The sequence below is a fragment of the Egretta garzetta genome, unplaced genomic scaffold (assembly GCF_000687185.1).
Source record: "Egretta garzetta isolate BGI_Z169 unplaced genomic scaffold, ASM68718v1 scaffold94, whole genome shotgun sequence".
Lineage (NCBI taxonomy): Eukaryota > Metazoa > Chordata > Aves > Pelecaniformes > Ardeidae > Egretta > Egretta garzetta.
In genome coordinates, this window is record NW_009259683.1 from 4,450,546 (window position 1) to 4,460,157 (window position 9,612).

Consider the following 9,612-nt stretch of genomic DNA (forward strand, 5'->3'; position numbering starts at 1 on the left):
TCCATGCGTCGCCTCCCCCCCCCCCCCCCCAATTTCTGAAACTTTCAAAATATTCCAGACAGCACTTTCAAATAAACCAGCTCAATTATTTTAAAAAAAGACATTTTACCTGCTCAGCTGGCTAGAAAAAACACCTTACAAAAAGCACAATGATTTTTCACATATGCAGCAAAGAATACTGAATATTCATTTACCTATTTCTAGGGGTCTGAAATTTATTGGAGTACTTGAAGTGGGTGAAGGTTTTGATTTGTGGGCAGACCACAGCCTTTGTCTAAAATGCTGTACAACACATGACAGCCTCAAGCAAAACATCTGATACAACTACCATTGAACTACCACTTCCCCGTATTATTTTTATATTTTAGAGGACTTCTAAAGTTTATATAAAAACAAACATTATATTCCCTTTATCCTCCACTGTCCCTAAAAGCTATTACTGACAAATGCTCAGCATTTCACCAGTTTATTCCAAAACCCAGTCCCTACTTTATCCGAGGTTACTCTGAGGAAGAAATGGGAATGGTGACTTCTGAGTCTGCCTGCCACTCGAACCTCTCATGAGCTTCTCCCAGGAACATACAAAGCAAAAGCAACCACGGTAGACTTCACCATACAGACTTCCGCGAATTTCTTTCAGTTGCTAATAATTTAGCTGAAGTAACCTTTTTTCCACATGGACTTCCATAAGATGATGGAAAACTATTGGTACCAGTAGATAAGCCCATTGGGAGTCTGAATCATGAATAGCAAGGCCTCAGCTGTTATGGCAGGTCTTCAGCCTGTGAGCAGATCACCTTGCCTATTTAGCCCCACTCCTCTTGTAGCTGTGATTGCTCTTACTCTTCCTGGCAAGAAAAATATGTTAGAAACAGCTGCTGTTCCTCCTTCTGCTGCTTCCCCTCAGTGGGAGGAAGGCAGAGAGGGTTGCCAACAACCTAATGGCTTAGCTGAAGCCAGCTATTTTTACATGACAGTGCAGCCATGCAGCCCAGTCTTGCAGACTGCTACTGCCTGCATGCACGGAAATTTAAATGAGCACTAATCCTTGTAGGGTAAGGACCCATGGTACTGCCTTTCACATTGTGAACCACCTCAGAGGTAAATAATACTTTACACACTTCAACTTCACTCAGCTGCAATACAAAAGAAGACCTAGTTGGTCTCTTCTCCCAAGTGACAAGTGATAGGACAAGAAGAAATGGCCTCAAGTTGCCAAGGGACATTTAGATTGGACATTAGGAAAAATTTCTTCACTGAAAGGGTTGTCAAGCACTGGAACGGACTGCCCAGGGAAGCAGTTGAGTCCCCATCCCTGGAGGCATTTAAAAGATGAGTAGATGTGGTGCTTAGGGACACCGATTAGTGGTGGGCTTGGCAGTGTTAGGTTTATGGTTGGACTGGATGATCTTAAGGGCCTTTTCTGACCTAAATGATTCTATGATTCAATGGTTCTAATCCAATCAGTGAAAATGTCCAGAGGTGTATTTTCACTATCGACAGCAAGTTACATCAAGACCAAACATTTTCAAGCACAGGTACCTGGAAAACTGCAGATGAAGTTCAACAGTCACTTTAAGCCCATAGCATCATTTTTTGAGCTGTCATCAGAAGAAAGTCTTGCCCTCTACTTTTCGACTAATATGAGGTGTATCGAGTAGCAGATCTGGCTGAAAATTCACATGTTTTTTCTTCTGGCTGAGTTAGTTTTAATCTGGAGCACTTTTCTAGTGTCACTTACTGTGTAGCTGCATAAAACTGAACATCAGCAAAAAGGAGGCGGTGAAGGAGAGTGGGCAGAGATCCCTTCAGCAACAGTTTGCCTTCTGTTGGTCTAAAAGAGTTTTTACAGTACTTACTCAAAACTGCCCAGCCTGAAAAATGACATCCAACCCCAAGCACAACAGAAAACACAATCTGTTAGGAAACATATGGTACTAGAGCAAACCCCTCTGAAGTCTTTGAGAGCATTTTGAGAGATACAAAAGACCATTGCTCCTCAACTGCAAGAACTGTAAGTAAAACTGAACACAATTTTGAAATCGTGTTTTTCCTTGTACCAAAAAAAATCTGATTTCCTAGAGAATGAAGCATGATTTTAAACTGTCATGATTGCTTTATTACACTACAGTCACGTAATAATATTTACAGTTGTGGAATATTTACAGTCATCCCAGTGATGGTCCAGGATTTTCTTGATAGAAAAGAAACTTTTCCAGAACATCCTCTGGATCATTCTCCTACTGACACAAAAAAGGCTGTCACACTGCACTATGCTTATTTCTTATTGTACCTCAAATAAAGCCAAAATTCACTTTCTTGTGCCTGTTACAGCATTCAGAATCAACCAGTGTCCAATCACAGGAATCAACTGAACGAGCATGAAACCTGTCTCAATGGCATCCACTCCTTTTGCATATTGCAATACCATCCAGCTGAACCCCAAAACTATTGTCACCAGTGGACTCATTTTGAAATAACACTCGAATGGAAGACTTGTTGCTGTGCCATTCTCCCCACGGCAGTATGCCTTCCCTAAAAAATGTCATTGTTAATGGAACTAATTTGTTATAGAGGATGAATAGGTTTACATGTCAGGTCAGTTACTCAAGCAATTATTATCACTGAGAAGTCCAAACCAGTGTATAATCAGCCAATGCAGATATGTGAATCCGACACATAACTGTGCAAGAAATGTCCTAGAGTGATGAGGATACACACAAAAAAGCTGACCTCTTTTCATGCTCAGTATTACTATATGACAGCAAATTGACTCCCTGCTTCCCAAATACAAACCGGCTGTAGTTCCCAACTAGCTAGCAGCACACTGAACACTGAAATCATCAGTCACACCGCCGATATATGCTTACAAATGCCAGTAGGTCAATTCAGCACAAACGCCAGACTCCAAAAAAGAAGTTTTGTTTGACAGTTCTTCCTGCCTTACCACCTGGGAAATTAAAATATCCACATGTCCCTGCTTACAAGTCTGTTGTAAAAGTTGTAAAATATGTAAAAGAATTTCTAATTTTACATCTTCAGCTGGCTGCTAACTGCATGAAATTCTCAATTTATCATCATGTAAATAAGTCCTAGTCCATACAGTGCTCTGGGATATAGGCACATGAGAGAAGGAGATCACGGAAAGCCCACTTCAAGTGAGAAAAGCGAGAAGAAAGGGAGGCAAACACACAGTATCCCGATTTCAGACCCACGAGATGAGAGGGAAGAAAACATACAATATCCCAATTTGAGACCCATCCACCAAAGACTTGGCAGAAAAGAGGAGCTTTGGTCTGTGAATGGAAAGATAACAAACTTGAGCTGTGGTGAAGGGTCAGTGGGAACCAATTTCATAATCCTACTGTGGAATATGCTTGAGTATAAATGCATGAAGAATCATAACCTGTGAACAATTTTAGATGCAGTTCCTAAGTTAGATGGTGTATATATATATTTACACAGTGAAAACATTTGCATTTGGTACTTGTTAGAAAGCTTTCATCATAAGCTCCAGTCAAATATTAGCTTGGAGCCAAGATCACGTTAACAGGATATAAACTTTTCAGTGGGATAGTAATACTTAATGAAATACAGAAAAATAGAAACGGGTCTTCAGATAAAACACTTTCTTTCTCTCAGATTTGAAAGAAAGACTGGTACTGATTGCCAAAATTTTAAACTGAATACTTACCTTTTCAACCGGGGTATTTTCTTCACTCGTAACACTTGCTTTTCTTGATTCATTTTTTGTTCTGCTCAGCCTCCGGGACACTTTTTCTCTAAGCAAAGTGGCATATCCAATGTGTTCATAGATGGGGTTTGTTGTCATCTTGGAAATATACTCAGAAGCCTTTGTTTCTATATACAATGTTATCAAGCCATCTGTAACCAGATCATGGATTGATTCGAATCTTTTCTCCCCAACGAAGTGCTTCCCATCATAGAACAACCTGTAGTTTAAGGTCTGATTACCAAATCTGCAAACACCAGAAAAAAAGGAGGGAGAGAAGAAAGAGAGAGAGGGAAGAGTGAGAGAGAAATCATACTGGCAAAACGCTTGGCAGGTAATTTCGCTGATGAGTCTGTATGTCTGGAATAGGTATGGAATATGCTCATGGCTGCAGCTGGATCTGTGTGGAGAGACCAACTCAAGTTCAAACCCAAACTTGACTGCATCACATGGACTGGGCTACAGAACCGAGGCAAAGTCTCCGCAAGAAGCTATGTGACCCAGATGCACGTCGTTTAAATCTAAATCCTAAAGGGACTACCACAGTGATCAGAAAGGCAGGTTTGCATTGACAAGACCGGGATGCATAATTGTGTTAAGGGCTCTTCCACCCTGAAACATTTTTGAGGTGCAGAAAGTGGATGCTTAATTTAAAGTCAATGAAGAGACATGGGCATCTCTAGCAAGTAATTCAAAACCTAAGGGGTCTGAATCACCCTCTGGCAGGAAGCCAGGAAGACTGAGCTCCTAATTCAGGGGCCCAATTAAACCCCTAAAGTTAAAGGGATAATTCTCACCCTATTTAGGGCAGGCATAATCTATTGGGTTTTATAAAAGTGTTTTAAAAAGCAAAGTGCTGTAGTAGCACATTTGATTTATAACACCAAGGTTGAAAACTCAGTCTTGATTAAAGGATTCAAAGATATGACATTGGGTTAAATGGTCCTTATATTGCATCAAATGTGCATGTCTCTGCATAATTTGTTGGGCATTCAAATCAAACTCTTCAAGCCTCTTATTTTTTCGCCCACATTTTTCATATGAATTCGCAATTTATAATCAAATTCAGTTTTTGATTCCACAAATAATTATCCAGATGGATTTAGAAATCATGCTGTTGTGACAAAACAACAGGCACTTTGCCATAATCCCCATCCTTTAGTAGTTCTTTTTATTCTTTATTTTGAAATCTCTCTCCAAAACCCTAAAAAATTACATTTGTTCTTTTTCAGCTGACAAAAGTTGCTTTTAATTTACACCACTTTTTAGTTGGCATGACTCACCAGCTTTTCCAGCTCTACCATCTGCACATCAATGCAAATTCTGAGGATGATTTCAGCACTGTATCACAGCTACTTGGGGTAACTCCTTAAAGGATTTTTCTTTCTGGCTTACCAGCAGAAGGGTAAAAATGCAGACTTTTATTTTGTGCATAGCTCACAGAAGTAATAATGCTATAAAAATTGCAAAATATTGCCAAGGAGTTTGTTTTGTCAAAACTCAGTAGAATATCTTGTCCTCTTGCCACTAACCCACAGCAAGTTTAAGATTTGTGTGAACAGCAGAGCTAAGCCAGGAGCGGCCATGGTTTCAAGGGAAGGCACCTGTGAGGGGCAGTGAGGTTATAGCTTGGGCTCCCACTGAATTTTGCATTCAGCTGAATAGCAGACTCCTACTTCTTTGAGCAGCAGCATCCTGTGCTTCACACTGTATTTCTACACAAGCTGGAATTCTAGATAGAGAAGAAAACTGAAATTCAGAATGCTGCCTTTGACAGGCGGTCAGCCACCGGACTTCACGATTTTCCAGGTTTATTATCACCGATGGTTGCCCATGTTTGTGCACAACACACCCTGAGCTCAGAGGACAACCTGGCTGTGTCCTCTGCCGGCACACTGTCCCGTTCTGTACTCACTCACATCTCTTACACAGTTTTCAAGGAGAAGCTCCATCGTTACATCACTCAACTCTAAGCAGCAAAAAAATTTGATAACAAGCACAGTCTGCTTCTGAAAAGGGACTTCCCAGCCAAGTGCTGACTGAATTGCTGCCGTACTGCGATGGTCAAACTGTTGACAAGGGGGTGTAAAAATCACTCTGACACCATGAAGTCTATATAATAATGGTGGGCACAGACTTCACTTAACAGGGATGGATATAGTCCCCTCCATTAAACACATTTATATTTGAACTATAAGCCTCTATTAAAACAGCATTTACCTGAGAGCAAGAGTATAGCAGCCGGGTTGCCGCTGGCTTTCTCTAAGAATATATGCTCCTTCTACACCAGCAAGTATTTCATCTGCTTGCTCCCGAGAAATGATCCCATGAAACCTAAGGGAAGACATTTCAGTGACTTACAGAACACTTCAACCAGAAACGCCTCCTCCTCCACCCCAGAAACCATTTGAAAACTTCTGCACTGCAGAGCATCATGGTCTAAGCCACCAGGACAGCATCCAAGCATCTAAAAGTGGCAGCACAGTCATCCAGCCTGGGCAAGTCCATCATAGAGGCAAACCAAAAATGACACTGTATATGCAGTTTCAGTCAGGACAAAACTGAAGTGCACCCAAAGCTTTTTTTCTGTAAATGCCTCATCTTTTCATAACTTCCTTGTTTCCTTTTCTAGAGGCCTTATGAATTGAAAACTAGGCACAAAGGCATTATTTTTTTTTAATGGAGATGACTTAAAATTGAAATGAAAGGTCATTCTTGTTATGTTTGCTTTATTTTTATATTCCTCAAATTTATAAGGGAAACTGAGACAAAAAATGGCAACAACTCTTCAAAATTCTTTTCTGCATACAGTAAAGGAGAAGAAGATAGAGAGTAGGCTTGAAAAAACCACTGTTTTCTTCATTTCAATGAGTTCCTCATTCAGTGTTGGAAAAAAGCAATACTTCTCTGATTCTTTTGTCATTGCCATTTTAAGAAAGAAAGAGGTTCTAGGATGCACAATTAACCTTAAGATAATCAATATTTAGCAGTGATCTTGCCAGAAGTACAAATGCAGTCTTTACAGCAGTCTGAGTCCTGACTCCTATGCACATATTGCTAGCTGATAAGTCTCCAAGGGTCTCCTCAGAGGTTTTGAAAGTTTCTGGGTTTGCTGCTGTCTGAAAAAAAGGCACTAAAATGTACTGGCCTTCAGCATTTTCTCTTTTCTGGCAATACATATGAAGTGGCACATTTCTAACACTGCCTCTGGCTCCATAGTGAAAGAGAAGAAAAACACATTGGATGTAAATGCAATTGTTGTTCCACTGTCTTTAGGTTGTCTTTTCACAACTAATACATGTTGGAAATATTAAGTTTAGGTGATCTTTCCAGAGTGACTTCCTATTCAAAATGATGTAAATTGATTCATATTTTCTGTCTGTACTGGTGGGGGACACGCTGATTTACTGCCACATCCCCATCGAAATGAGCATCCCCTAGATGACATAACTGAAGCACGTCTTTACCAGTAAACTCATGGCAATTCATAACTCTAGTTAAAAATAATGAGCATAAGCTATTTGCCACCAGAGGCTCATGATAAAATATGGCACGCTTTAGGTTAGATATTAGGAAAAAAGCTCTCCTGGTGATCAATTTAAGAAATCACTAGGACGAGATACTTGGGGCACCTGTGAATTTCTTTAATTGTGGGTGGTAAGCACTGCGTAATCCAAGCTTTCTCGTGGATATTTTTGGTACATTTTTAGAAGGGCATAAAACCAGCTTTTATCCCCTGAACTCAGATGCCTGCCTCTGACAGCAGCCAACAAAAAATGCTTACAGAAAGAGTGCAGGAAGCAATGACATATTTCTTTCACTTCACATCCCTGTCCGTCCATCACTGGTTTAGCCAGAAGTTGTGTCCGATCAGCTGTGACCTTGCCCTTCATGAATCTGAGAATCTCACTTGTAAACCCTTTAATGTCTTCATGCTTTTGGCCTCTGCAGCACCCCGTGGCAATGAACTTGAGAGGGACACTGTGCATGTCCCACTCTTGGACACCCAGTGGGAAATCCCCGTTCATCTTCCTCCTGTGGTAGGAGCTGCATCCCTTTGTGCCACCGTTGTTGCACTTCACTGCACCTTTCATTTCTTCTGTAACCTTTCTAAAAAGGAGGGAGGAGGAAGGGGGAGAGACGGACCAGAACTACGTGCACTATTCAAAATGCAGCCACATCACAGATTTATACAGTAATACAATTACTTTATTTTTCTGTTTCTTTCCCAAGAACTACTGAGCACTGAGCCAATTGCTTTTCTAGGACTGTCCCACTGGTTCTGAAATCTTATTTCTGGATGATAATAACGACTATCTTGCCTAGGCAGGTTTGCTGAGGTGACTTCTTACAGTTCCGGCCAGCCCTGCTGCTCCACAAACCCCAAGTATGTCAACAGCCCGGCAGGTTCCTGGGTAAGAGGACTGCGGTAATGGTTTTACAAGGCCTGCTGTAGGAGGCATGATGGTGTGGCGGAGTGCTCCCCCATGGTTTCTGACTCCCCCTCCTTTGACCTCTTTCAAGTGATAACCACCTGTGGCGGTGGTGATAAATGTGTCTGGTCATGAGGGATGCACCCACTGGATGTAGGGGGAGACAGCTAACAATACAATAGCCAAGGGCTATTGTGGAATGTGCCCACCTAAGCACAGTGGTCAGTATGCAAATATGACTATGAGCCAATTATCTTACCCCCAGAAATAGTGAGCAGTCCAGGAGCCCTTTGAGCTCTCCTGCACGGCAGCGGGCTGCACGCCAGGATCTCCCTTTGAGCAGGGACTCCTCTCAAGGTTACTCCTCGAGGTTAAGAGATTCCTTACCACAACAGATTCTTGGTAAGTGACTAACAGCATGCTAACTTTGAAATCTTAGGTAAGTGACATAAAGGATTGATTGCACATATATAATCCTTTAGACATAAACCGTTGACCAAGTCTGGGACTAGGATTGGATCCAGCTGCACCTACACTCCTCTCTGAGGGAGTTTAGAAAGCAAGTGGAGCTCTTCTGAACCTCATGACTCAACGGGAGGGTCTCCATGACAGTTTTGTCTGACCCTGTCCTCTGTGCAGTAAATAACGAAGTGTACCTTGCCATCAAATCTCATAAACTATTGTTGCATTTATCACTGAACTTTGTTAACTCACTGTTTTACACCAATAAACTGAATTAGTTTTGCCTCCCTCTCACTCCATCCTCAGCAGATGGGCTACTCAGCTAGGTACTGGCTTCGGGTCTGTTGTGCTCTACTGGCCAGATCTGAATTCCCTGCCATCAAAAATAATATTTAAAAAGTGAAACTTCAGTAACTAGGGGCAAAGCTACTGGCTTTTGAGGTTTTTGATGGTAGAAAAGGATCATTGAACACAGATGATGTACCTGAGGTGGAAGAAAAAATAGAACATGGGATCTAAGTACTTTAGCTAGCGATAAGGGCTAGGGCCTCAGCAGATTACTCTAGTAAAGGCCAAATGCCAGATCTGAGTGATTCCTTCAGTGCCTACGCTCTTCAAATTCACCTGCCCAAATCTCCACGCCAATGCAGGATCCAGCCCCTTTCAAGCTATTTATTGGCAAGAAGACTGCTGAGCACAAAGGAACTGTACTCTAGTGGTCTGTTATTTGCCTCACAACAAGAATACACCTCTTCTTTGGGTATTTCGGACCTTGTAACCTTAGCAGGGAGAACAGCATTCACACATGCAGTAATATACACGCATTCTTCCACAGCCACGTAGGGTGGTGAACGTATAGGAGCATACACAAGGAGGCAGTGAGAGGAGCAAGCTGCTTCCCTCCTCCCCAGGCCATTGCAGGACCACTGGGAGGTTAAAGTGACAACCGAAATAAAAGGAAGAAATACTCCAGACAATATTTTT

At 41.6% G+C, this 9,612-nt stretch overlaps 1 long non-coding RNA gene across 1 annotated transcript in view; it reads right to left on the reverse strand.

Moving 5' to 3' along the window:
- Window positions 1-3,776, reverse strand: part of LOC118452276 — a 25,940-nt gene extending 22,164 nt beyond the window's left edge. Inside the window, exon 1 of the long non-coding RNA XR_004841982.1 lies at window positions 3,695-3,776. This is a non-coding gene — a long non-coding RNA (uncharacterized LOC118452276). The remainder of the gene's footprint in view (window positions 1-3,694) is intronic.
- Window positions 3,777-9,612: the final 5,836 nt, after the last annotated feature.